Source organism: Coregonus clupeaformis, chromosome 7 (assembly GCF_020615455.1).
Source record: "Coregonus clupeaformis isolate EN_2021a chromosome 7, ASM2061545v1, whole genome shotgun sequence".
NCBI classification, from domain to species: Eukaryota; Metazoa; Chordata; class Actinopteri; order Salmoniformes; family Salmonidae; genus Coregonus; species Coregonus clupeaformis.
Window position 1 is genome coordinate 72,494,524 of NC_059198.1, and position 26,500 is coordinate 72,521,023.

General features: G+C 48.6%; 1 pseudogene; it reads right to left on the reverse strand.

Moving 5' to 3' along the window:
• LOC123481017 overlaps positions 1-26,500 on the reverse strand; it is a 118,471-nt pseudogene that overhangs the window by 19,296 nt on the left and 72,675 nt on the right.

Sequence of the window (26,500 nt, forward strand, 5' to 3'; positions counted from 1 at the left end):
CTTCACAGAGTTCAAGTCACAGACACATCTTAACATCAACTGTTCAGAGGGGACTGTGTGAATCAGGCCTTCATGGTTGAATTGCTGCAAAGAAACCACTACTAAAGGACACCAATAAGAAGAAGAGACCTGCTTGGGCCAAGAAACACGAGCAATGGACATTAGACTGGTGGAAATTTGTCCTTTGGTCTGGAGTCCAAATTTGAGATTTTTGGTTCCAACCGCCGTGTCTTTGTGAGACGCGGTGTGGGTGAACGGATGATCTCTGCGGTGTTGTTCCCACCGTAAAGCATGGAGGAGGAGGTGTTATGGTGTGGGGGTGCTTTTCTGGTGACACTGTCTGTGATTTATTCAGAGTTCAAGGCACACTTAACCAGCATGGCTACCACAGCATTCTGCAGTGTTACGCCATCCCATCTGGTTTGGGCTTAGTGGGACTATAATTTGTTTTTCAACAGGACAATGACCCAACACACCTCCAGGCTGTGTAAGGGCTATTTTACCAAGAAGGAGCGTGATGGAGTGCTGCATCAGATGACCTGGCCTCCACAATCCCCTGACCTCAACATAATTGAGATGGTTTGGGATGAGTCGGACGGCAGAGTGAAGGAAAAGCAGCCAACAAGTGCTCAGCATATGTGGGAACTCCTTCAAGACTGTTGGAAAAGCATTCCAGGTGAAGCTGGTTGAGAGAATATCAAGAGTGTGCAAAGCTGTCATCATGGCAAAGGGTGGCTATTTGAAGAATCTCAAATCTCAAATATATTTTGATTTGTTTATCACTTTTTGGTTCCTATATGATTCCATATGTGTTATTTCATAGTTTTGATCTCTTCGCTATTATTCTACAATGTAAAAAATAAAGAAAAACCCTTGAATGAGTAGGTGTGTCCAAACTTTTGACTGGTACTCTGTGTGTGTGTGTGTGTGTGTGTGCTTTGCTGGTGACAATGTCACTACACACTACACACTATCATACTCTCTCACACTACACACGGTCACACTACACACTCTCACACTACACACTCTCACACTACACCAACACAACACAAGATAACGTAACATAACACAGCCAGTCAACTTCATAGTTCAACAACACTACAGTCATGGGAACAGTGCTGTCCAACCCTGTTCCTGGAGAGAGACCCTCCTGTAGGTTTTAACTCCAACCCTGTTCCTGGAGAGCTACCCTCCTGTAGGTTTTAATTCCAACCCTGTTCCTGGAGAGACCCTCCTGTAGGTTTTAACTCCAACTCTGTTCCTGGAGAGAGACCCTCATGTAGGTTTTAACTCCAACCCTGTTCCTGGAGAGACCCTCCTGTAGGTTTTAACTCCAACCCTGTTCCTGGAGAGGTTCCCTCCTGTAGGTTTTAATTCCAACCCTGTTCCTGGAGAGATACCCTCCTGTAGGTATTAACTCCAACCCTGTTCCTGGAGAGATACCCTCCTGTAGGTTTTAATTCTAACCCTGTTCCTGGAGAGATACCCTCCTGTAGGTTTTAACTCCAACCCTGTTCCTGGAGAGAGACCCTCCTGTAGGTTTTAACTCCAAGCCTGTTCCTGGAGACCCTCCTGTAGGTTTTAACTCCAACCCTGTTCCTGGAGAGCTACCCTCCTGCAGGTCTTAACTCCAACCCTGTTCCTGGAGAGACCCTCCTGTAGGTTTTAACTCCAACCCTGTTCCTGGAGAGACCCTCCTGTAGGTTTTAACTCCAACCCTGTTCCTGGAGAGAGACCCTCCTGTAGGTTTTAACTCCAACCCTGTTCCTGGAGAGAGACCCTCCTGTAGGTTTTAACTCCAACCCTGTTCCTGGGAGAGACCCTCCTGTAGGTTTTAACTCCAACCCTGTTCCTGGAGAGATACCCTCCTGTAGGTTTTCACTCCAACCCTGTTCCTGGAGAGACCCTCCTGTAGGTTTTAACTCCAACCCTGTTCCTGGAGAGAGACCCTCCTGTAGGTTTTAACTCCAACCCTGTTCCTGGAGAGATACCCTCCTGTAGGTTTTAACTCCAACCCTGTTCCTGGAGAGATACCCTCCTGTAGGTTTTAACTCCAACCCTGTTCCTGGAGAGATACCCTCCTGTAGGTTTTAACTCCAACCCTGTTCCTGGAGAGATACCCTCCTGTAGGTTTTAACTCCAACCCTGTTCCTGGAGAGAGACCCTCCTGTAGGTTTTAACTCCAACCCTGTTCCTGGAGAGATACCCTCCTGTAGGTTTTAACTCCAACCCTGCTCCTGGAGACACCCTCCTGTAGGTTTTAACTCCAACCCTGCTCCTGGAGACACCCTCCTGTAGGTTTTAACTCCAACCCTGTTCCTGGAGAGACCCTCCTGTAGGTTTTAACTCCAACCCTGTTCCTGGAGAGATATCCTCCTGTAGGTTTTAACTCCAACCCTGTTCCTGGAGAGACCCTCCTGTAGGTTTTAACTCCAACCCTGTTCCTGGAGAGACCCTCCTGTAGCTCCAGAATCCCTAGAGAGCAGTTTTTCCCCAACAGTTTACATTTTTGTTGACAAGCATACCTGATTCAACTTGTCAACTAATCATCAAGCCCTCGATGAGTTGAATCAGTTGAGTTTGTCCGGGGGCAACAACAAAATGTGTATATTTTGGGGCATCAAGGACCGGAGTTGAAAAACCCCCCTGCTGTGGAACAGTAGTCCCTCCCCAACAAAACATAACGACCTGACATCCATTTAGATTGGAGCCAAAACCCAGGAAGATCAGAATAGCTGAGCAACCAGGTTGAATGAATTCATAATCACAACCCTAGTACCTGGCCGACAACCAGGTTGAATGAATTCATAATCACAACCCTAGTAATTGTACCTAGATGACAACCAAGTTGAATAACAACAGCACAAAAACTAACCATAGCAAGCCAAGTGTATTTGTAATCAAAGCCCAAACCTGTCTGTCATTTCCAGTCATCCAATCTTACCCCTGCTGTCATACCTCTCCAATGATCCACTCTTATCACTAATGTCTTCCCTGGGTGTAACTGGTACCACTACTGTCTTCCCTGGGTATAACTGGTACCACTACTGTCTTCCCTGGGTATAGCTGGTACCACTACTGTCTTCCCTGGGTATAACTGGTACCACTACTGTCTTCCCTGGTTGTAGCTGGTACCACTACTGTCTTAGCTGGGTATAGCTGGTACCACTACTGTCTTCCCTGGTTGTAGCTGGTACCACTACTGTCTTCCCTGGGTATAACTGGTACCACTACTGTCTTCCCTGGGTATAGCTGGTACCACTACTGTCTTCCCTGGGTATAGCTGGTACCACTACTGTCTTCCCTGGTTGTAGCTGGTACCACTACTGTCTTCCCTGGGTATAGCTGGTACCACTACTGTCTTCCCTGGGTATAGCTGGTACCACTACTGTCTGGGTATAACTGGTACCACTACTGTCTTCCCTGGGTATAACTGGTACCACTACTGTCTTAGCTGGGTATAACTGGTACCACTACTGTCTTCCCTGGGTATAACTGGTACCACTACTGTCTTCCCTGGGTATAGCTGGTACCACTACTGTCTTCCCTGGGTATAACTGGTACCACTACTGTCTGGGTATAGCTGGTACCACTACTGTCTTCCCTGGGTATAACTGGTACCACTACTGTCTGGGTATAGCTGGTACCACTACTGTCTTCCCTGGGTATAACTGGTACCACTACTGTCTTCCCTGGGTATAGCTGGTACCACTACTGTCTTCCCTGGGTATAGCTGGTACCACTACTGTCTTCCCTGGGTATAACTGGTACCACTACTGTCTGGGTATAGCTGGTACCACTACTGTCTTCCCTGGGTATAACTGGTACCACTACTGTCTTCCCTGGGTATAACTGGTACCACTACTGTCTTCCCTGGGTATAGCTGGTACCACTACTGTCTTCCCTGGGTATAGCTGGTACCACTACTGTCTTCCCTGGGTATAGCTGGTACCACTACTGTCTTCCCTGGGTATAACTGGTACCACTACTGTCTGGGTATAGCTGGTACCACTACTGTCTTCCCTGGGTATAACTGGTACCACTACTGTCTTCCCTGGGTATAGCTGGTACCACTACTGTCTTCCCCTGGGTATAACTGGTACCACTACTGTCTTCCCTGGGTATAGCTGGTACCACTACTGTCTTCCCCTGGGTGTAGCTGGTACCACTACTGTCTTCCCTGTGTATAGCTGGTACCACTACTGTCTTCCCTGGGTATAACTGGTACCACTACTGTCTTCCCTGGGTATAACTGGTACCACTACTGTCTTCCCTGGGTATAGCTGGTACCACTACTGTCTTCCTGGGTATAACTGGTACCACTACTGTCTGGGTATAGCTGGTACCACTACTGTCTTCCCTGGGTATAACTGGTACCACTACTGTCTTCCCTGGGTATAGCTGGTACCACTACTGTCTGGGTATAACTGGTACCACTACTGTCTGGGTATAACTGGTACCACTACTGTCTTCCTGGGTATAACTGGTACCACTACTGTCTTAGCTGGTTATAACTGGTACCACTACTGTCTGGGTATAGCTGGTACCACTACTGTCTTCCCTGGGTATAGCTGGTACCACTACTGTCTTCCTGGGTATAGCTGGTACCACTACTGTCTTCCCTGGGTATAACTGGTACCACTACTGTCTTAGCTGGTTATAACTGGTACCACTACTGTCTGGGTATAGCTGGTACCACTACTGTCTTCCTGGGTATAGCTGGTACCACTACTGTCTTCCCTGGGTGTAGCTGGTACCACTACTGTCTTCCCTGGGTATAACTGGTACCACTACTGTCTGGGTGTAGCTGGTACCACTACTGTCTTCCTGGGTATAGCTGGTACCACTACTGTCTTCCCTGGTTGTAGCTGGTACCACTACTGTCTTCCCTGGGTATAGCTGGTACCACTACTGTCTTAGCTGGTTATAACTGGTACCACTACTGTCTTAGCTGGGTATAACTGGTACCACTACTGTCTTCCCTGGGTATAGCTGGTACCACTACTGTCTTAGCTGGTTATAACTGGTACCACTACTGTCTGGGTATAGCTGGTACCACTACTGTCTTCCCTGGGTATAACTGGTACCACTACTGTCTTCCCTGGGTATAACTGGTACCACTACTGTCTGGGTATAGCTGGTACCACTACTGTCTTAGCTGGTTATAACTGGTACCACTACTGTCTTAGCTGGGTATAACTGGTACCACTACTGTCTTCCCTGGGTATAGCTGGTACCACTACTGTCTTAGCTGGGTATAACTGGTACCACTACTGTCTTCCCTGGTATAGCTGGTACCACTACTGTCTTAGCTGGTTATAACTGGTACCACTACTGTCTGGGTATAGCTGGTACCACTACTGTCTTCCCTGGGTATAGCTGGTACCACTACTGTCTTCCCTGGGTATAACTGGTACCACTACTGTCTTCCCTGGGTATAGCTGGTACCACTACTGTCTTACCTGGTTGTAGCTGGTACCACTACTGTCTTCCCTGGGTATAGCTGGTACCACTACTGTCTTCCCTGGTTGTAGCTGGTACCACTACTGTCTTCCCTGGGTGTAGCTGGTACCACTACTGTCTTCCCTGGGTATAGCTGGTACCACTACTGTCTTCCCTGGGTATAACTGGTACCACTACTGTCTTCCCTGGGTATAACTGGTACCACTACTGTCTTCCTGGTTGTAGCTGGTACCACTACTGTCTTCCTGGGTGTAGCTGGTACCACTACTGTCTTCCCTGGGTGTAGCTGGTACCACTACTGTCTTCCCTGGGTGTAGCTGGTACCACTACTGTCTGGGTATAGCTGGTACCACTACTGTCTTACCTGGGTATAACTGGTAGGAGCCGGTGTGATGCCAACGAGGCAGATACCTCATTCTCAGGGGGGAACCAGTTCCCTCCATCCATACTCTACAGTTAATCCACTGTGTCTCAAACCCCTGGCCCTCGGACCAGAACCGGTCCCTGGGAATGATGCCGTCTGGTCCCTCCGATACGTTACCCGACACCGATTTAATCAGTTCTAGGTCATCCAAGGATTGAGAAGGCAGCCTAGAACAGATGGAGAGTAGTCGTCGATGACCTATGCTCCTGGGGAGCGATGAGCCTAAGTAAATCAGTAAGTCACCCAAGGAGAAAGAACCATAGCGTGCCAGTGAGTCCCATGAAGGATGTTGTCCTCAGTAGTTGTCTGACAACGATTCAGACTGAATTCTCTCAAGTGTTAGCTGTTCTCATCTAGACAGTCAACCAAGGAGGAAAGACCAGTGGCCTGGTACTAAAACATGAAGGATGTTGCTGACGGTTCCCTCCGTAATCTGACACCAAGTTGGTCGGTCCTCAAGTGGCATTTTTTAGATCCCAGTGATCGTCCAAAAGCAGGAAGGACCAACACTTTAGCTTGCAGGTAATAAACAGGTTGAGAGACTGCTCTACTCTCCTTCTCCCCATGACCTCACACACACACGCCTCCACTCCCCATCACACACACGGGAGAGGGGCTCCCCAGAGAGACCTGACCACTGTACCGCATCACAAAGAAGAGACAGAACGACTCAGAGGGAGAGAGAGAATGAAAGAGAGAGAGAATGAGGGAAGGAGAGGGAGGGGTTGTTGACGAAAATGATCCAGCTCACTGAAAGAGTGGGTGTCTCACTCACACACACTCCTGCAGGCCTCTAATGGGTAAAAGGATACAGACGTCACACCCACAGGCCTTTGGCTGGTGAATAATTGAACGCTATGGAAGAGAATGGAACCATAGATGGCAGGTAGCACACACACACACACACACACACACACTACACACTACACAACAGGAACATGACGTTTTAATGAGGAGGAAATGGACACATACATCTTTTCTTGGGGGGGGTGTAGATCAGTATTATGTACAGAATAAATTACAAATAACGCGAAAAAACACACATAATAACACAATTGCTTAGGGGGCCGTAAAACTTCAGCCATCTCCTCCGGCGCCATCTTGGTCGAGCACGGCCATCTAGCCACTCCCATTGGGCCATTGATATGCGTTCAACCAAGGGGATCTAACACCGACTCGACAGGCGCTTCAATAACGTTAGCACATCGTGCTAACGCAGGCCTATGTGAACACCGTGCTGCTAGCGTTAGCACATGCTAATGCATAGCATCCCTTTGTAAAAGCTATGCTAACGCTATCACATGCTAATTGGGACATCTGAAATGGACAGTAGGATGACTGTTATAAAGAACCCAACCAAGCAAGACATTTCACAGCAGCACTTTTACAGTAGGTTGATTCATTCTACACTCCCTTTCCAACGACACATGTGCACGCACAGCAAGCATAAATACACACACACACACACACAAGCATTTCGCTACACCCGCAATAACATCTGCTAAACACGTGTATGTGACCAATACATTTGATTTGACACACAGAGAGAGAGGACTAATTGTGGCCTGAACCGACAGCCTGTTGCTCCATTGTAATGAATACGAAAGACAGTCTTGACTCAACATGCTTCAAAACATGCGCCAACAACTTCAAATGGAAGACCTAGGACATAGATATAGAGTAAATAGATAGTATAATAAGGACATAGATATAGAGTAAATAGATAGTATAATAAGGACATAGATATAGAGTAAATAGATAGTATAATAGGACATAGATATAGAGTAAATAGATAGTATAATAAGGACATAGATATAGAGTAAATAGATAGTATAATAAGGACATAGATATAGAGTAAATAGATAGTATAATAAGGACATAGATATAGAGTAAATAGATAGTATAATAAGGACATAGAGTAAATAGATAGTATAATAAGGATATAGAGTAAATAGAGAGTATAATAAGGTCATAGATATAGAGTAAATAGATAGTATAATAGGACATAGATATAGAGTAAATAGATAGTATAATAAGGACATAGATATAGAGTAAATAGACAGTATAATAAGGATATAGAGTAAATAGACAGTATAATAAGGACATAGATATAGAGTAAATAGATAGTATAATAAGGACATAGATATAGAGTAAATAGATAGTATAATAGGACATAGATATAGAGTAAATAGATAGTATAATAGGACATAGATATAGAGTAAATAGATAGTATAATAAGGATATAGAATAAATAGATAGTATAATAAGGACATAGATATAGAGTAAATAGATAGTATAATAAGGACATAGATATAGAGTAAATAGATAGTATAATAAGGACATAGATATAGAGTAAATAGATAGTATAATAAGGACATAGATATAGAGTAAATAGATAGTATAATAGGACATAGATATAGAGTAAATAGATAGTATAATAAGTATAATAAGGATATAGAGTAAATAGAGAGTATAATAAGGACATAGATATAGAGTAAATAGATAGTATAATAAGGACATAGATATAGAGTAAATAGATAGTATAATAGGACATAGATATAGAGTAAATAGATAGTATAATAAGGACATAGATATAGAGTAAATAGATAGTATAATAGGACATAGATATAGAGTAAATAGATAGTATAATAAGGATATAGAGTAAATAGATAGTATAATAAGGATATAGAGTAAATAGATAGTATAATAAGGATATAGATATAGAGTAAATAGATAGTATAATAAGGACATAGATATAGAGTAAATAGATAGTATAATAGGACATAGATATAGAGTAAATAGATAGTATAATAAGGATATAGAGTAAATAGATAGTATAATAAGGATATAGAGTAAATAGAGAGTATAATAAGGACATAGATATAGAGTAAATAGATAGTATAATAGGACATAGATATAGAGTAAATAGATAGTATAATAAGGACATAGATATAGAGTAAATAGAGAGTATAAAGTGGTAGTTTTGTACTCACCTCCATCAGAGACCACAGCGGACTGTAAGAAAATACAGAGAGACATGGGTAAGACTGTGACCTCATCAACAAACACACACACACATTGACAGACACACACACATGCGCGCTGCACACGCAGACACACAGTTGGTAGAGAGAGATTAGTAAAGGTGTGGGTGGTGTCAGTTGGTAGAGATTAGTAAAGGTGTGGGTGGTGTCAGTTGGTAGAGATTAGTAAAGGTGTGGGTGGTGTCAGTTGGTATAGATTAGTAAAGGTGTGGGTGGTGTCAGTTGGTAGAGATTAGTAAAGGTGTGGGTGGGTGTCAGTTGGTAGAGAGATTAGTAAAGGTGTGGGTGGTGTCAGTTGGTAGAGATTAGTAAAGGTGTGGGTGGTGTCAGTTGGTAGACATTAGTAAAGGTGTGGGTGGTGTCAGTTGGTAGAGAGACATTAGTAAAGGTGTGGGTGGGTGTCAGTTGGTAGAGAGAGATTAGTAAAGGTGTGGGTGATGTCAGTTGGTAGAGAGAGATTAGTAAAGGTGTGGGTGGGTGTCAGTTGGTAGAGATTAGTAAAGGTGTGGGTGGTGTCAGTTGGTAGAGAGACATTAGTAAAGGTGTGGGTGGTGTCAGTTGGTAGAGAGACATTAGTAAAGGTGTGGGTGGTGTCAGTTGGTAGAGAGACATTAGTAAAGGTGTGGGTGGTGTCAGTTGGTAGAGAGAGATTAGTAAAGGTATGGGTGGTGTCACTTGGTAGAGATTAGTAAAGGTGTGGGTGGTGTCAGTTGGTATAGATTAGTAAAGGTGTGGGTGGGTGTCAGTTGGTAGAGAGAGATTAGTAAAGGTGTGGGTGGGTGTCAGTTGGTAGAGATTAGTAAAGGTGTGGGTGGTGTCAGTTGGTAGAGAGATTAGTAAAGGTGTGGGTGGTGTCAGTTGGTAGAGATTAGTAAAGGTGTGGGTGGTGTCAGTTGGTAGACATTAGTAAAGGTGTGGGTGGTGTCAGTTGGTAGAGAGACATTAGTAAAGGTGTGGGTGGGTGTCAGTTGGTAGAGAGAGATTAGTAAAGGTGTGGGTGGTGTCAGTTGGTAGAGAGAGATTAGTAAAGGTGTGGGTGGGTGCCAGTTGGTAGAGATTAGTAAAGGTGTGGGTGGTGTCAGTTGGTAGAGAGACATTAGTAAAGGTGTGGGTGGTGTCAGTTGGTAGAGAGAGATTAGTAAAGGTGTGGGTGGTGTCAGTTGGTAGAGATTAGTAAAGGTGTGGGTGGTGTCAGTTGGTATAGATTAGTAAAGGTGTGGGTGGGTGTCAGTTGGTAGAGAGAGATTAGTAAAGGTGTGGGTGGGTGCCAGTTGGTAGAGATTAGTAAAGGTGTGGGTGGTGTCAGTTGGTAGAGAGAGATTAGTAAAGGTGTGGGTGGTGTCAGTTGGTAGAGAGAGATTAGTAAAGGTGTGGGTGGTGTCAGTTGGTAGAGAGACATTAGTAAAGGTGTGGGTGGGTGTCAGTTGGTAGAGATTAGTAAAGGTGTGGGTGGTGTCAGTTGGTAGACATTAGTAAAGGTGTGGGTGGTGTCAGTTGGTAGAGATTAGTAAAGGTGTGGGTGGTGTCAGTTGGTAGACATTAGTAAAGGTGTGGGTGGTGTCAGTTGGTAGACATTAGTAAAGGTGTGGGTGGTGTCAGTTGGTAGAGAGAGATTAGTAAAGGTGTGGGTGGTGTCAGTTGGTAGAGAGAGATTAGTAAAGGTGTGGGTGGTGTCAGTTGGTAGAGAGAGATTAGTAAAGGTGTGGGTGGTGTCAGTTGGTAGAGAGAGATTAGTAAAGGTGTGGGTGTGTGAGGAAAATAGGTGAACTACTGTAAACTGAACTATCCTGCTCTACAAGGAAGAGCTTCAATGGGAGACGTGTGTGTGTGTGTGTGTGTGTGTGTGTGTGTGTGTGTGTGTGTGTGTGTGTGTGACTGTGAACACCACCCCTAGACCTTGACATAGTGAAATACACCTCTCCCCGTACATTTACATTTTAGTCATTTACCAGACGCTCTTATCCAGAGCGACTTACAGTTAGTGAGTGCATACATTTTCATACTGGCCCCCAGTGGGAAACGAACCCACAACCCTAGCGCCATGCTCTACCAACTGAGCTACAGGGGACAAGAAAGATTTAGTCTGGACTTTTGTAATGTTCTGAGTTTGTTCAAATGCTATTGTAGGCTTAAGGCTTAAGGTTAGGGTTAAGTTTAGGTTAGGGGTTAGGTTAAAAATGATTTTGAATGGGAATACATTTTTACTCCCCAAAAAGTCCTGAAAATGCAGGACAAGTCTGTGAGTTTGTGCGTGCGTGTGTTTGTGAGTGTGAGTTTGTGCGTGCGTGTGTTTGTGAGTGTGAGTTTGTGCGTGCGTATGTTTGTGAGTGTGAGTTTGTGCGTGCGTGTGTTTGTGAGTGTGAGTTTGTGCGTGCGTGTGTTTGTGAGTGTGAGTTTGTGCGTGCGTGTGTTTGTGAGTGTGAGTTTGTGCGTGCGTGTGTTTGTGAGTGTGAGTTTGTGCGTGCGTGTGTTTGTGAGTGTGAGTTTGTGCGTGCGTGTGTTTGTGAGTGTGAGTTTGTGCGTGCGTGTGTTTGTGAGTGTGAGTTTGTGCGTGTGTTTAGACATGCAGCAGGATTAGATCAGATCAGTGACTCATCTTATACAACCTGAATGACTTTAACCACTATGAGAACCAACGGATAGAGGAGAGAGGAGAGAGGAGAGAGGAGAGAGGAGAGAGGGGAGAGGGGAGAGGGGGAGAGGAGAGAGGAGAGAGGAGAGAGGGGAGAGGAGAGAGGAGAGAAGAGAGAAGAGAGGGGGGAGGGAGAGAAGAGAGAGGGGAGGGGGGGGGAGGAGGGAGGGAGAGAAGAGAGAGAGAGGAGAGAGGGGAGAGGAGAGGGAGAGAGGAGAGAAGAGAGAGGGGAGGGAGAGAAGAGAGAGGAGAGATGAGAGAGGAGAGGAGATTTAGTGGGGGAGAGAGGAGAGAGGAGAGGATATTTAGTGGAGGAGAGAGGAGAGAGGAGAGGATATTTAGTGGAGGAGAGAGGGAGTTGTCAGCTAGAATCTATAAATCTCTGTCCTACTCCTGCCTGAGATGTTTACTAGTTAACTATAAAAACAGCCGGAGAGATCTGGTGGAGAAATACGGTTGGTTTGTGAGAAAGTGTGATCCACCTCAAGCTGAGTCTGCAAACACACACAACATCTACCCAGACCACAGGTAGCTGAGGAGCTAGCAGTATACGTTCACAGCACACACACACACACACACACACACACACACACACACACACACCTCCCCTAACACACACACACACCTCCCCTAACACACACACACACACACCTCCCCTAACACACACAACATCTACCCAGACCACAGGTAGCTGAGGAGCTAGCAGTATACTTTCACAGCACACACACACACACACACACCTCCCTAACACACACACACACACACACACACACACACACACACACACACACACACACCTCCCCTAACACACACAACATCTACCCAGACCACAGGTAGCTGAGGAGCTAGCAGTATACTTTCACAGCACACACACACACACACACACACACACACACACACACACACACTGCTGGGACACATGGATGCACTCTCTCTCTCCCTTCACATTTCATGCAAAACATTGCAACGTTCGGTCTCCACTCCGGCTGTTAATGTTGTTTGCTGTTAATGGGGAGGTGTGTGTGTTGGGGAGGTGTGTGTGTTGGGGGAGGTGTGTGTGTTGAGGGAGGTGTACCCAATGAGTAAAATGCAAATATAATCCCACAAACTCTATGACACACACCCTCCCCCAACACACACACCCTCCCCCAACACACACACCCTTCCCCAACACACACACCCTCCCCAACACACACACCTCCCCCAACACACACACCTCCCAAACACACACACCTCCCAAACACACACACCTCCCAAACACACACACCTCCCAAACACACACACCTCCCAAACACACACACCTCCCCCCAACACACACACCTCCCAAACACACACACCTCCCCCAACACACACACCTCCCCCCAACACACACCTCCCCAACACACACCTCCCCAACACACACACCTCCCCCAACACACACCTCCCCCAACACACACACTCCCTCAAAACACACACCTCCCCAACACACACACCTCCCCAACACACACACTCCCCCAACACACACACTCCCCCAACACACACACCTCCCCCCACACACACACCTCCCCCAACACGCACACCTCCCCCAACACGCACACCTCCCCCAACACACACACCTCCCCCAACACGCACACCTCCCCCAACACACACACCTCCCCCAACACACACACCTCCCCCAACACACACACCTCCCCAACACACACACCTCCCCTCAACACACACACCTCCCCCAACACACACCTCCCCAACACACACACCTCCCTCAACACACACACCTCCCCCAACACACACACCTCCCCAACACACACACCTCCCCAACACACACACCTCCCCCAACACACACACCTCCCCAACACACACACCTCCCCAACACACACACCTCCCCCAACACACACCTCCCCCAACCCACACACACCTCCCCCAACACACACACCTCCCCCAACACACACACCTCCCCCAACACACACACCTCCCTCAACACACACACCTCCCCCAACACACACCTCCCCCAACACACACACCTCCCCCAACACACACACCTCCCCCAACACACACCTCCCCCAACACACACACCTCCCCTCAACACACACACCTCCCCCAACACACACCTCCCCCAACACACACACCTCCCCCCAACACACACACCTCCCCCAACACACACCTCCCCCAACACACACCTCCCCAACACACACACCTCCCCAACACACACACCTCCCCCAACAAACACACCTCCCCCAACACACACCTCCCTCAACACACACCTCCCCCAACACACACACCTCCCCCAACACACACACCTCCCCCAACACACACCTCCCCCAACACACACACCTCCCCCAACACACACACCTCCCCAACAAACACACCTCCCCCAACACGCACACCTCCCCAACACGCACACCTCCCCCCAACACACACACCTTCCCCAACACACACACCTCCCCCAACACACACCTCCCCAACACACACCTCCCCCAACACACACCTCCCCAACACACACACCTCCCCCCAACAAACACACCTCCCCAACACACACCTCCCTCAACACACACACCTCCCCAACACACACACCTCCCCCAACACACACACCTCCCCAACACACACACCTCCCCCCAACACACACACCTCCCCAACACACACACCTCCCCAACACACACACCTCCCCAACAAACACACCTCCCTCAACACACACACCTCCCCAACAAACACACCTCCCCCAACACACACACCTCCCCCAAACACACACCTCCCCAACACACACACCTCCCCAACACACACCCCCCAACACACACACCTCCCCAACACACACACCTCCCCCAACACACACCTCCCCAACACACACCTCCAACAAACACACCTCCCCCAACACACACCTCCCCAACACACACACCTCCAACAAACACACCTCCCCCAACACACACCTCCCCAACACACACACCTCCCTCAACACACACACCTCCCCCAACACACACCCCCCAAACACACACCTCCCCAACACACACACCTCCCCCAACACACACACCTCCCCCCAACACACACACCTCCCCCAACACACACACCTCCCCCAACACACACACCTCCCCCAACACACACACCTCCCCAATACACACACCTCCCCAACACACACACTCCCCCAACACGCACACCTCTCCCAACACGCACACCTCCCCCAACACACCTCCCCCAACACGCACACCTCCCCCAACACACACACCTCCCCCAACACACACACCTCCCTCAACACACACACCTCCCCAACACACACACACACCTCCCCCCAACACACACACACACCTCCCCCAACACACACTCTCCCCCAACACACACACCTCCCCCCAACACACACACCTCCCCAACACACACACCTTCCCCAACACACACACCTCCCCAACACGCACACCTCCCCCAACACGCACACCTCCCCAACACGCACACCTCCCCCAACACGCACACCTCCCCAATACGCACACCTCCCCCCAACACACACCTCCCCCAACACACACCCTCCCCCCAACACACACACCTCCCCCCAACACACACCTCCCCAACACACACACCTCCCCAACACACACACCTCCCCCAACACACCCATCTGAAGTCAACACACACTCAGTAACTAATCACCCCACCCCCACACACACACCTCTTTCACCTCCCTCAGTGGTGACATCATTGACACGACTTATGTTATGAGAGCTGAACGAATCAGGTTGTGTGTGTGTGTGTGTGTAGAGGAAGTGTATTTATGTGTTGTGGTTTTAACCACAGAGAGAACCAGAGAACAAAGAGAATCACTTCCAACACACACACACACACACACACCAGCCAGGTTATCACCAGCAATGCAGTATTCGACGTTCGTCCAGATCCCCAGGACGTCGGGCGATGCCTTCGATACCGGCCACTAGCGGCAACGGTGAGCGCTATAACCATCACGTAGGCTCGCGGCTTGCTGGGGGCGTTGTGGACGGCCGGGGATGGTGGATGGGGCGTTGTGGACGGCCGGGGATGGTGGCTGGGGCGTTGTGGACGGCCGGGGATGGTGGATGGGGCGTTGTGGACGGCCGGGGATGGTGGATGGGGCGTTGTGGTTGACCGGGGATGGTGGCTGGGGCGTTGTGGTTGACCGGGGATGGTGGCTGGGGCGTTGTGGACGGCCGGGGATGGTGGATGGGGCGTTGTGGACGGCCGGGATGGTGGCTGGGGGCGGTGTGGGACGGCCGGGATGGTGGATGGGGCGTTGTGGACGGCCGGGGATGGTGGATGGGGCGTTGTGGTTGACCGGGGATGGTGGATGGGGCGTTGTGGACGGCCGGGGATGATGGATGGGGCGTTGTGGACGGCCGGGGATGATGGATGGGGCGTTGTGGACGGCCGGGGATGGTGGCTGGGGCGTTGTGGACGGCCGGGGATGGTGGATGGGGCGTTGTGGACGGCCGGGGATGGTGGATGGGGCGTTGTGGACGGCCGGGGATGGTGGCTGGGGGCGTTGTGGACTGCCGGGGATGGTGGATGGGGCGTTGTGGACGGCCGGGGATGGTGGATGGGGCGTTGTGGACGGCCGGGGATGGTGGATGGGGCGTTGTGGACGGCCGGGGATGGTGGATGGGGCGTTGTGGATGGCCTGGGATGGTGGCTGGGGCGTTGTGGACGGCCGGGAATGGTGGATGGGGCGTTGTGGTTGGCCGGGGATGGTGGATGGGGCGTAAGTTGCGAGCTCTGGCTCCGAGGACGGCGGGTTCAATCCCAGTGCAAGGCACTCCTTCTATTTTGGTTTTGTTTCAACCCCATCCTAAACCTTAAACCCTTCCCTTAAACATTCACAATTCATGTGTCAACTTTTAACAGTCAAAACGTGACATTTATGGGCAAACGTCAAATACTGTAGTCAGACCGTGAGATCTTGTTGCACACGCACAGACACGCGCACACACACACACACACGTATGGGTCCCCACACTTGTATGTATGTGTGTGTGTGTTTGAGTATGCTTTGCGTATAGATGGCTTGCATGCTCATATGTGGTTTGCATATGTGTGTGTCCACCCCACACCCCCTCTTCCTTCCAGTCTGATCATTTCCAGACCTTCATCTGTGGTTCAAGTGGTTTGTCCCCCTCTCCCTTCTCTCTCTCTCCTTCAATGTGTCTTCTTCCCTCACTTTCTCTCTCTCTCTCCTACCCCTTTCTCTGTCTCACCCTCAGTCTTTTATATCTCACGTCTCTCTCTCTCTCTCTCTCTCTCTCCATCTCTCTCCTTCTCTCTCTCTCTCTCCTCTCTCTCTCTCATTATCTCTCTGTTTCACTCTCTTGCTCTCTCTCTCTCTCTCATTATCTCTCTGTTTCACTCTCTTGCTCTCTCTCTCTCTGTCTCTCTCTCTCTCTCTCTCCCTCTCTCCCTCCCTAATTCCAGTGGTGTTCTTCTGGCAGATGAAACCATTCCTCATACACCATATGGAATCTTTGGGGTTCTCATCTCTTCCCCTCTAACCTTCCTCTCCTCTCTCCACCTCTAACCTTCCTCTCCTCTCTCCACCTCTAACCTTCCTCTCCTCTCTCCACCTCTAACCTTCCTCTCCTCTCTCCACCTCTAACCTTCCTCTCCTCTCTCCACCTCTAACCTTCCTCTCCTCTCTCCACCTCTAACCTTCCTCTCCTCTCCTCACCTCTAACCTTCCTCTCCTCTCTCCACCTCTAACCTTCCTCTCCTCTCTCCACCTCTAACCTTCCTCTCCTCTCTCCACCTCTAACCTTCCTCTCCTCTCTCCACCTCTAACCTTCCTCTCCACCTCTAACCTTCCTCTCCTCTCTCCACCCTCTAACCTTCCTCTCCTCTCTCCACCTCTAACCCTCCTCTCTCCACCTCTAACCTTCCTCTCTCTCTCTCCACCTCTAACCTTCCTCTCCTCTCTCCACCTCGAACCTTCCTCTCCTCTCTCCACCTCTAACCTTCCTCTCTCTCTCCACCTCTAACCTTCCTCTCTCTCTCCACCTCTAACCTTCCTCTCCTCTCTCCACCTCTAACCTTCCTCTCCTCTCTCCACCTCTAACCTTCCTCTCCTCTCTCCACCTCGAACCTTCCTCTCCTCTCTCCACCTCGAACCTTCCTCTCCTCTCTCCACCTCGAACCTTCCTCTCTCTCTCCACCTCTAACCTTCCTCTCCTCTCTCCACCTCTAACCTTCCTCTCCTCTCTCCACCTCTAACCTTCCTCTCCTTCTCTCTCCACCCTCTAACCTTCCTCTCTCTCTCTCCACGTCTAACCTTCCTCTCTCTCCACCTCTAACCTTCCTCTCCTCTCTCTCCACCTCTAACCTTCCTCTCCTTCCACCCCTCTCTCCACCTCGAACCTTCCCCTCTCTCCACCTCGAACTTCCTCTCCTCTCTCCACCTCTCGAACCTTCCTCTCCTCTCTCCACCTCTAACCTTCCTCTCTCACCTCTAGCCTGCCTCTCCTCTCTCCACCTCGAACCTTCCTCTCCTCTCTCCACCTCTAACCTTCCTCTCCTCTCTCCACCTCTAACCTTCCTCTCCCTCTCTCCACCTCTAACCTTCCTCTCCTCTCTCCACCTCTAACCTTCCTCTCCTCTCTCCACCTCTAACCTTCCTCTCCTCTCTCCACCTCTAACCTTCCTCTCCTCTCTCCACCTCTAACCTTCCTCTCCTCTCTCCACCTCGAACCTTCCCTCTCTCTCTCTCCACCTCTAACCTTCCTCTCCTCTCTCCACCTCTAACCTTCCTCCCCTCTCTCCACCTAACTTTCCTCTCTCTCTCTACACCTCTAACCTTCCTCTCCTCTCTCCACCTCTAACCTTCCTCTCCTCTCTCCACCTCTAACCCTCCTCTCTCCACCTCTAACCTTCCTCTCTCTCTCTCCACCTCTAACCTTCCCTCTCTCCTCTCCACCTCGAACCTTCCTCTCCTCTCTCCACCTCGAACCTTCCTCTCCTCTCTCCACCTCTAACCCTCTCTCTCTCCACCTCTAACCTTCCTCTCTCTCTCCACCTCTAATCTTCCTCTCCTCTCTCCACCTCGAACCTTCCTCTCCTCTCTCCACCTCTAACCTTCCTCTCTCTCTCTCCACGTCTAACCTTCCTCTCTCTCTCTCCACCTCTAACCTTCCTCTCCTCTCTCCACCTCGAACCTTCCTCTCCTCTCTCCACCTCTAACCTTCCTCTCCTCTCTCCACCTCTAACCTTCCTCTCTCCTCTCTCCACCTCGAACCTTCCTCTCCTCTCTCTCCACCTCGAACCTTCCTCTCCTCTCTCCACCTCAAACCTTCCTCTCCTCTCTCCACCTCTAACCTTCCTCTCTCTCTCTCCACCTCCTAACCTTCCTCTCCTCTCTCCACCTCTAACATTCCTCTCTCTCTCTCCACCTCAACCTTCCTCTCCTCTCTCCACCTCGAACCTTCCTCTCCTCTCTCCACCTCTAACCTTCCTCTCTCTCTCTCTCCACCTCTAACCTTCCTCTCCTCTCTCCACCTCTAACCTTCCTCTCCTCTCTCCACCTCTAACCTTCCTCTCTCTCTCTCCACCTCGAACCTTCCTCTCCTCTCTCCACCTCTAACCTTCCTCTCTCTCTCTCCACCCTAACCTTCCTCTCCACCTCTAACCTTCCTCTCCTCTCTCCACCTCTAACCTTCCTCTCCTCTCTCCACCTCTAACCTTCCTCTCCTCTCTCCACCTCTAACCTTCCTCTCCTCTCTCCACCTCTAACCTTCCTCTCCTCTCTCTCCACCTCTAACCTTCCTCTCCACCTCTAACCTTCCTCTCCTCTCTCCACCTCTAACCTTCCTCTCCTCTCTCCACCTCTAACCTTCCTCTCCTCTCTCCACCTCGAACCTTCCTCTCCTCTCTCCACCTCTAACCTTCCTCTCCTCTCTCCACCTCTAACCTTCCTCTCCACCTCTAACCCTCTCCTCTCTCCACCTCTAACCTTCCTCTCCTCTCTCCACCTCTAACCTTCCTCTCCTCTCTCCACCTCTAACCTTCCTCCTCTCTCCACCTCTAACCTTCCTCTCCTCTCTCCACCTCTAACCTTCCTCTCTCTCTCCACCTCTAACCTTCCTCTCTCTCTCCACCTCTAACCTTCCTCTCCTCTCTCCACCTCTAACCTTCCTCTCCTCTCTCCACCTCTAACCTTCCTCTCCTCTCTCCACCTCTAACCTTCCCTCTCCTCTCCACCTCTAACCTTCTCTCTCTCTCCACCTCGAACCTTCCTCTCCTCTCTCCACCTCTAACCTTCCTCTCCTCTCTCCACCTCTAACCTTCCTCTCTCTCTCCACCTCTAACCTTCTCTCCTCTCTCCACCTCTAACCTTCCTCCTCCTCTCTCCACCTCTAACCTTCCTCTCCTCTCTCCACCTCTAACCTTCCTCTCCTCTCTCCACCTCTAACCTTCCTCTCCTCTCTCCACCTCTAACCTTCCTCTCTCTCTCTCCACCTCTAACCTTCCTCTCCTCTCTCCACCTCTAACCTTCCTCTCCACCTCTAACCTTCCTCTCCTCTCTCCACCTCTAACCTTCCTCTCCTCTCTCCACCTCTAACCTTCCTCTCCTCTCTCCACCTCTAACCTTCCTCTCCTCTCTCCACCTCTAACCTTCCTCTCCTCTCTCCACCTCTAACCTTCCTCTCTTCTCTCTCCACCTCTAACCTTCCTCTCCACCTCTAACCTTCCTCTCCCTCTCTCCACCTCTAACCTTCCTCTCCTCTCTCCACCTCTAACTCTTCCTCTCCTCTCTCCACCTCGAACCTTCCTCTCTCTCTCTCCACCTCTAACCTTCCTCTCCTCTCTCCACCTCTAACCTTCCTCTCCACCTCTAACCTTCCTCTCCTCTCTCCACCTCTAACCTTCCTCTCCCTCTCTCCACCTCTAACCTTCCTCTCCTCTCTCCACCTCTAACCTTCCTCTCCTCTCTCCACCTCTAACCTTCCTCTCCTCTCTCCACCTCTAACCTTCCCCTCTCTCTCTCCACCTCTAACCTTCCTCTCCTCTCTCCACCTCTAACCTTCCTCTCCTCTCTCCACCTCTAACCTTCCTCTCCTCTCTCCACCTCTAACCTTCCTCTCTCTCTCTCCACCTCTAACCTTCCTCTCCTCTCTCCACCTCTAACCTTCCTCTCCACCTCTAACCTTCCTCTCCTCTCTCCACCTCTAACCTTCCTCTCCTCTCTCCACCTCGAACCTTCCTCTCCTCTCTCCACCTCTAACCTTCCTCTCCTTTCTCCACCTCTAACCTTCCTCTCCTCTCTCCACCTCTAACCTTCCTCTCCTCTCTCCACCTCTAACCTTCCTCTCCACCTCTAACCTTCCTCTCCTCTCTCCACCTCTAACCTTCCTCTCCTCTCTCCACCTCTAACCTTCCTCTCCTCTCTCCACCTCTAACCTTCCTCTCCTCTCTCCACCTCTAACCTTCCCTCTCTCTCTCTCCACCTCTAACCTTCCTCTCCTCTCTCCACCTCTAACCTTCCTCTCCACCTCTAACCTTCCTCTCCTCTCTCCACCTCTAACCTTCCTCTCCTCTCTCCACCTCTAACCTTCCTCTCCTCTCTCCACCTCGAACCTTCCTCTCCTCTCTCCACCTCTAACCTTCCTCTCCTCTCTCCACCTCTAACCTTCCTCTCCTCTCCTCTCCTCCAGACAGCTGGATGGCATATGGCAAAAACACACACACAAGTATGAACAAATATACATCGGCCCAAACCCACACCTGTAAAGGTAGCTAATCTAGTGATCACCTGGACTCCACACAGCCACCCACAGCACTCCTATCCTCTATATGTTGTTCTGTCAAGGACAGGACCAGTTTTACATGGGGATTCGCTTAAAAGGAAAAACTCCACTACAAAACTATATTTGGGTATTTGTTTCATTAGTCCATTGTTGATAGCTGAGTCCCCAACATTTTTTTTTTTTGGAATGTCAGCAATCAAGTTTTCAAGATATGTAACTTTCAAAACACATAAATATGGCCAGTAGGATGCGTTTTTGCACGATTCTGCGTTTTTGCATCAAAATGAATAATAACGGGCCAGATTTCTGTATTTCGAAAAGTCACACATCTTGAAAACTTGATTGCTGACGTGCGAAAAACATTTTGGGACTGTATCAACAATGGACTAATGAAACAAACCCCTACAAGATAGTCCTTTAATGACAAGCTGTAGTCCAATGACCTTCAGTCATGCTCACTGTAAAACACAGGCTAGTTGGATGGCTACTTGAATAGTTTGTATGAGGTCACGTCTCCAATGGCACCCTATATAGTGTACTACTTTTGACAAGGGCCCATAGGACTCTATTTAGGGAATGACCAACTCCCAGAACATGTTTCCTGTTAGGTCCAACTGTAGAATACCACACAGGCCAGAACATGTTTCCTGTTAGGCCCCAACCGTAGAATACCACACAGGCCAGAACATGTTTCCTGTTAGGCCCCAACTGTAGAATATCACACAGGCCAGAACATGTTTCCTGTTAGGTCCAACTGTAGAATATCACACAGGCCAGAACATGTTTCCTATTTAGGTCCAACTGTAGAATATCACACAGGCCAGAACATGTTTCCTATTTAGGTCCAACTGTAGAATACCACACAGGCCAGAACATGTTTCCTGTTAGGTCCAACTGTAGAATATCACACAGGCCAGAACATGTTTCCTGTTAGGTCCAACTGTAGAATATCACAGGCCAGAACATGTTTCCTATTTAGGTCCAACTGTAGAATATCACACAGGCCAGAACATGTTTCCTATTTAGGTCCAACTGTAGAATATCACACAGGCCAGAACATGTTTCCTGTTAGGTCCAACTGTAGAATATCACAGGCCAGAACATGTTTCCTGTTAGGTCCAACTGTAGAATATCACACAGGCCAGAACATGTTTCCTATTTAGGTCCAACTGTAGAATATCACACAGGCCAGAACATGTTTCCCTGTTAGGTCCAACTGTAGAATACCACACAGGCCAGAACATGTTTCTGTTAGGTCCAACTGTAGAATATCACACAGGCCAGAACATGTTTCCTATTTAGGTCCAACTGTAGAATATCACACAGGCCAGAACATGTTTCCTGTTAGATCCAACTGTAGAATATCACACAGGCCAGAACATGTTTCCTATTTAGGTCCAACTGTAGAATACCACACAGGCCACAACATGTTTCCTGTTAGGTCCCAACTGTAGAATATCACACAGGCCAGAACATGTTTCCTGTTAGGTCCAACTGTAGAATATCACACAGGCCAGAACATGTTTCCTGTTAGGTCCAACTGTAGAATATCACACAGGCCAGAACATGTTTCCTGTTAGGTCCAACTGTAGAATATCACACAGGCCAGAACATGTTTCCTGTTAGGCCCCAACTGTAGAATATCACACAGGCCAGAACATGTTTCCTGTTAGGTCCAACTGTAGAATACCACACAGGCCACAACATGTTTCCTGTTAGGCCAGAACATGTTTCTGTTAGGTCCAACTGTAGAATACCACACAGGCCAGAACATGTTTCCTGTTAGGTCCAACTGTAGAATATCACACAGGCGCAGAACATGTTTCCTGTTAGGTCCAACTGTAGAATATCACAGGCCAGAACATGTTTCCTGTTAGGTCCAACTGTAGAATATCACACAGGCCAGAACATGTTTCCTGTTAGGTCCAACTGTAGAATATCACACAGGCCAGAACATGTTTCCTGTTAGGCCCCAACTGTAGAATACCACACAGGCCAGAACATGTTTCCTGTTAGGTCCAACTGTAGAATATCACACAGGCCAGAACATGTTTCCTGTTAGGTCCAACTGTAGAATATCACACAGGCCAGAACATGTTTCCTGTTAGGCCCCAACTGTAGAATACCACACAGGCCAGAACATGTTTCCTGTTAGGTCCAACTGTAGAATATCACACAGGCCAGAACATGTTTCCTGTTAGGCCCCAACTGTAGAATACCACACAGGCCAGAACATGTTTCCTGTTAGGTCCAACTGTAGAATATCCCACAGGCCAGAACATGTTTCCTGTTAGGCCAGAACATGTTTCCTGTTAGGTCCAACTGTAGAATACCACACAGGCCAGAACATGTTTCCTGTTAGGTCCAACTGTAGAATATCCCACAGGCCAGAACATGTTTCCTATTTAGGTCCAACTGTAGAATATCACACAGGCCAGAACATGTTTCCTGTTAGGTCCAACTGTAGAATATCACAGGCCAGAACATGTTTCCTGTTAGGTCCAACTGTAGAATATCACACAGGCCAGAACATGTTTCCTATTTAGGTCCAACTGTAGAATATCACACAGGCCAGAACATGTTTCCTATTTAGGTCCAACTGTAGAATACCACACAGGCCAGAACATGTTTCCTGTTAGGTCCAACTGTAGAATATCACACAGGCCAGAACATGTTTCCTATTTAGGTCCAACTGTAGAATATCACACAGGCCAGAACATGTTTCCTGTTAGATCCAACTGTAGAATATCACACAGGCCAGAACATGTTTCCTATTTAGGTCCAACTGTAGAATACCACACAGGCCACAACATGTTTCCTGTTAGGTCCCAACTGTAGAATATCACACAGGCAGAACATGTTTCCTGTTAGGTCCAACTGTAGAATATCACACAGGCCAGAACATGTTTCCTGTTAGGTCCAACTGTAGAATATCACACAGGCCAGAACATGTTTCCTGTTAGGTCCAACTGTAGAATATCACACAGGCCAGAACATGTTTCCTGTTAGGCCCCAACTGTAGAATATCACACAGGCCAGAACATGTTTCCTGTTAGGTCCAACTGTAGAATACCACACAGGCCACAACATGTTTCCTGTTAGGCCAGAACATGTTTCCTGTTAGGTCCAACTGTAGAATACCACACAGGCCAGAACATGTTTCCTGTTAGGTCCAACTGTAGAATATCACACAGGCCAGAACATGTTTCCTGTTAGGTCCAACTGTAGAATATCACAGGCCAGAACATGTTTCCTGTTAGGTCCAACTGTAGAATATCACACAGGCCAGAACATGTTTCCTGTTAGGTCCAACTGTAGAATATCACACAGGCCAGAACATGTTTCCTGTTAGGCCCCAACTGTAGAATACCACACAGGCCAGAACATGTTTCCTGTTAGGTCCAACTGTAGAATATCACACAGGCCAGAACATGTTTCCTGTTAGGTCCAACTGTAGAATATACAGGCCAGAACATGTTTCTGTTAGGTCCAACTGTAGAATATCACACAGGCCAGAACATGTTTCCTGTTAGGCCCCAACTGTAGAATACCACAATGGCCAGAACATGTTTCCTGTTAGGTCCAACTGTAGAATATCCCACAGGCCAGAACATGTTTCCTGTTAGGCCAGAACATGTTTCCTGTTAGGTCCAACTGTAGAATACCACACAGGCCAGAACATGTTTCCTGTTAGGTCCAACTGTAGAATATCCCACAGGCCAGAACATGTTTCCTGTTAGGTCCAACTGTAGAATATCACACAGGCCAGAACATGTTTCCTGTTAGGCCAGAACATGTTTCCTGTTAGGTCCAACTGTAGAATATCCCACAGGCCAGAACATGTTTCCTGTTAGGCCCCAACTGTAGAATATCACACAGGCCAGAACATGTTTCCTGTTAGGCCAGAACATGTTTCCTGTTAGGTCCAACTGTAGAATATCCCACAGGCCAGAACATGTTTCCTGTTAGGCCCCAACTGTAGAATATCACACAGGCCAGAACATGTTTCCTGTTAGGCCAGAACATGTTTCCTGTTAGATCCAACTGTAGAATATCCCACAGGCCAGAACATGTTTCCTGTTAGGCCCCAACTGTAGAATATCACACAGGCCAGAACATGTTTCCTGTTAGGCCAGAACATGTTTCCTGTTAGATCCAACTGTAGAATATCCCACAGGCCAGAACATGTTTCCTGTTAGGCCCCAACTGTAGAATATCACACAGGCCAGAACATGTTTCTGTTAGGCCAGAACATGTTTCCTGTTAGATCCAACTGTAGAATATCCCACAGGCCAGAACATGTTTCCTGTTAGGCCCCAACTGTAGAATATCACACAGGCCAGAACATGTTTCCTGTTAGGTCCAACTGTAGAATATCACACAGGCCAGAACATGTTTCCTGTTAGGCCCAACTGTAGAATATCACACAGGCCACAACATGTTTCCTGTTAGGCCCCAACTGTAGAATATCACACAGGCCAGAACATGTTTCCTGTTAGGTCCAACTGTAGAATATCCCACAGGCCACAACATGTTTCCTGTTAGGTCCAACTGTAGAATATCACACAGGCCAGAACATGTTTCCTGTTAGGCCCCAACTGTAGAATATCACACAGGACAGAACATGTTTCCTGTTAGGTCCAACTGTAGAATATCACACAGGACAGAACATGTTTCCTGTTAGGTCCAACTGTAGAATACCACACAGGCCAGAACATGTTTCCTGTTAGGCCCCAACTGTAGAATATCACACAGGCCAGAACATGTTTCCTATTTAGGTCCAACTGTAGAATATCACACAGGCCAGAACATGTTTCCTGTTAGGTCCAACTGTAGAATATCCCACAGGCCAGAACATGTTTCCTGTTAGGTCCAACTGTAGAATATCACACAGGCCAGAACATGTTTCCTGTTAGGTCCAACTGTGAGAGTTTATGAGTGTGTGTTTGTGTGTGAGAGTTTATGAGTGTGTGTGTGCGTGTGTGTGTGTGTGTGTGTGTGAGAGAGAGTTTATGAGTGTGTGTGTGCGTGTGTGTGTGTGAGAGTTTATGAGTGTGTGTTTGTGTGAGAGAGTTTATGAGTGTGTGTGTGTGTGTGTGTGTGTGTGTGTGTGAGAGAGAGTTTATGAGTGTGTGTGTGTGTGTGTGTGTGAGAGAGTTTATGAGTGTGTGTTTGTGTGTGAGAGTTTATGAGTGTGTGTGTGCGTGTGTGTGTGTGTGTGTGTGTG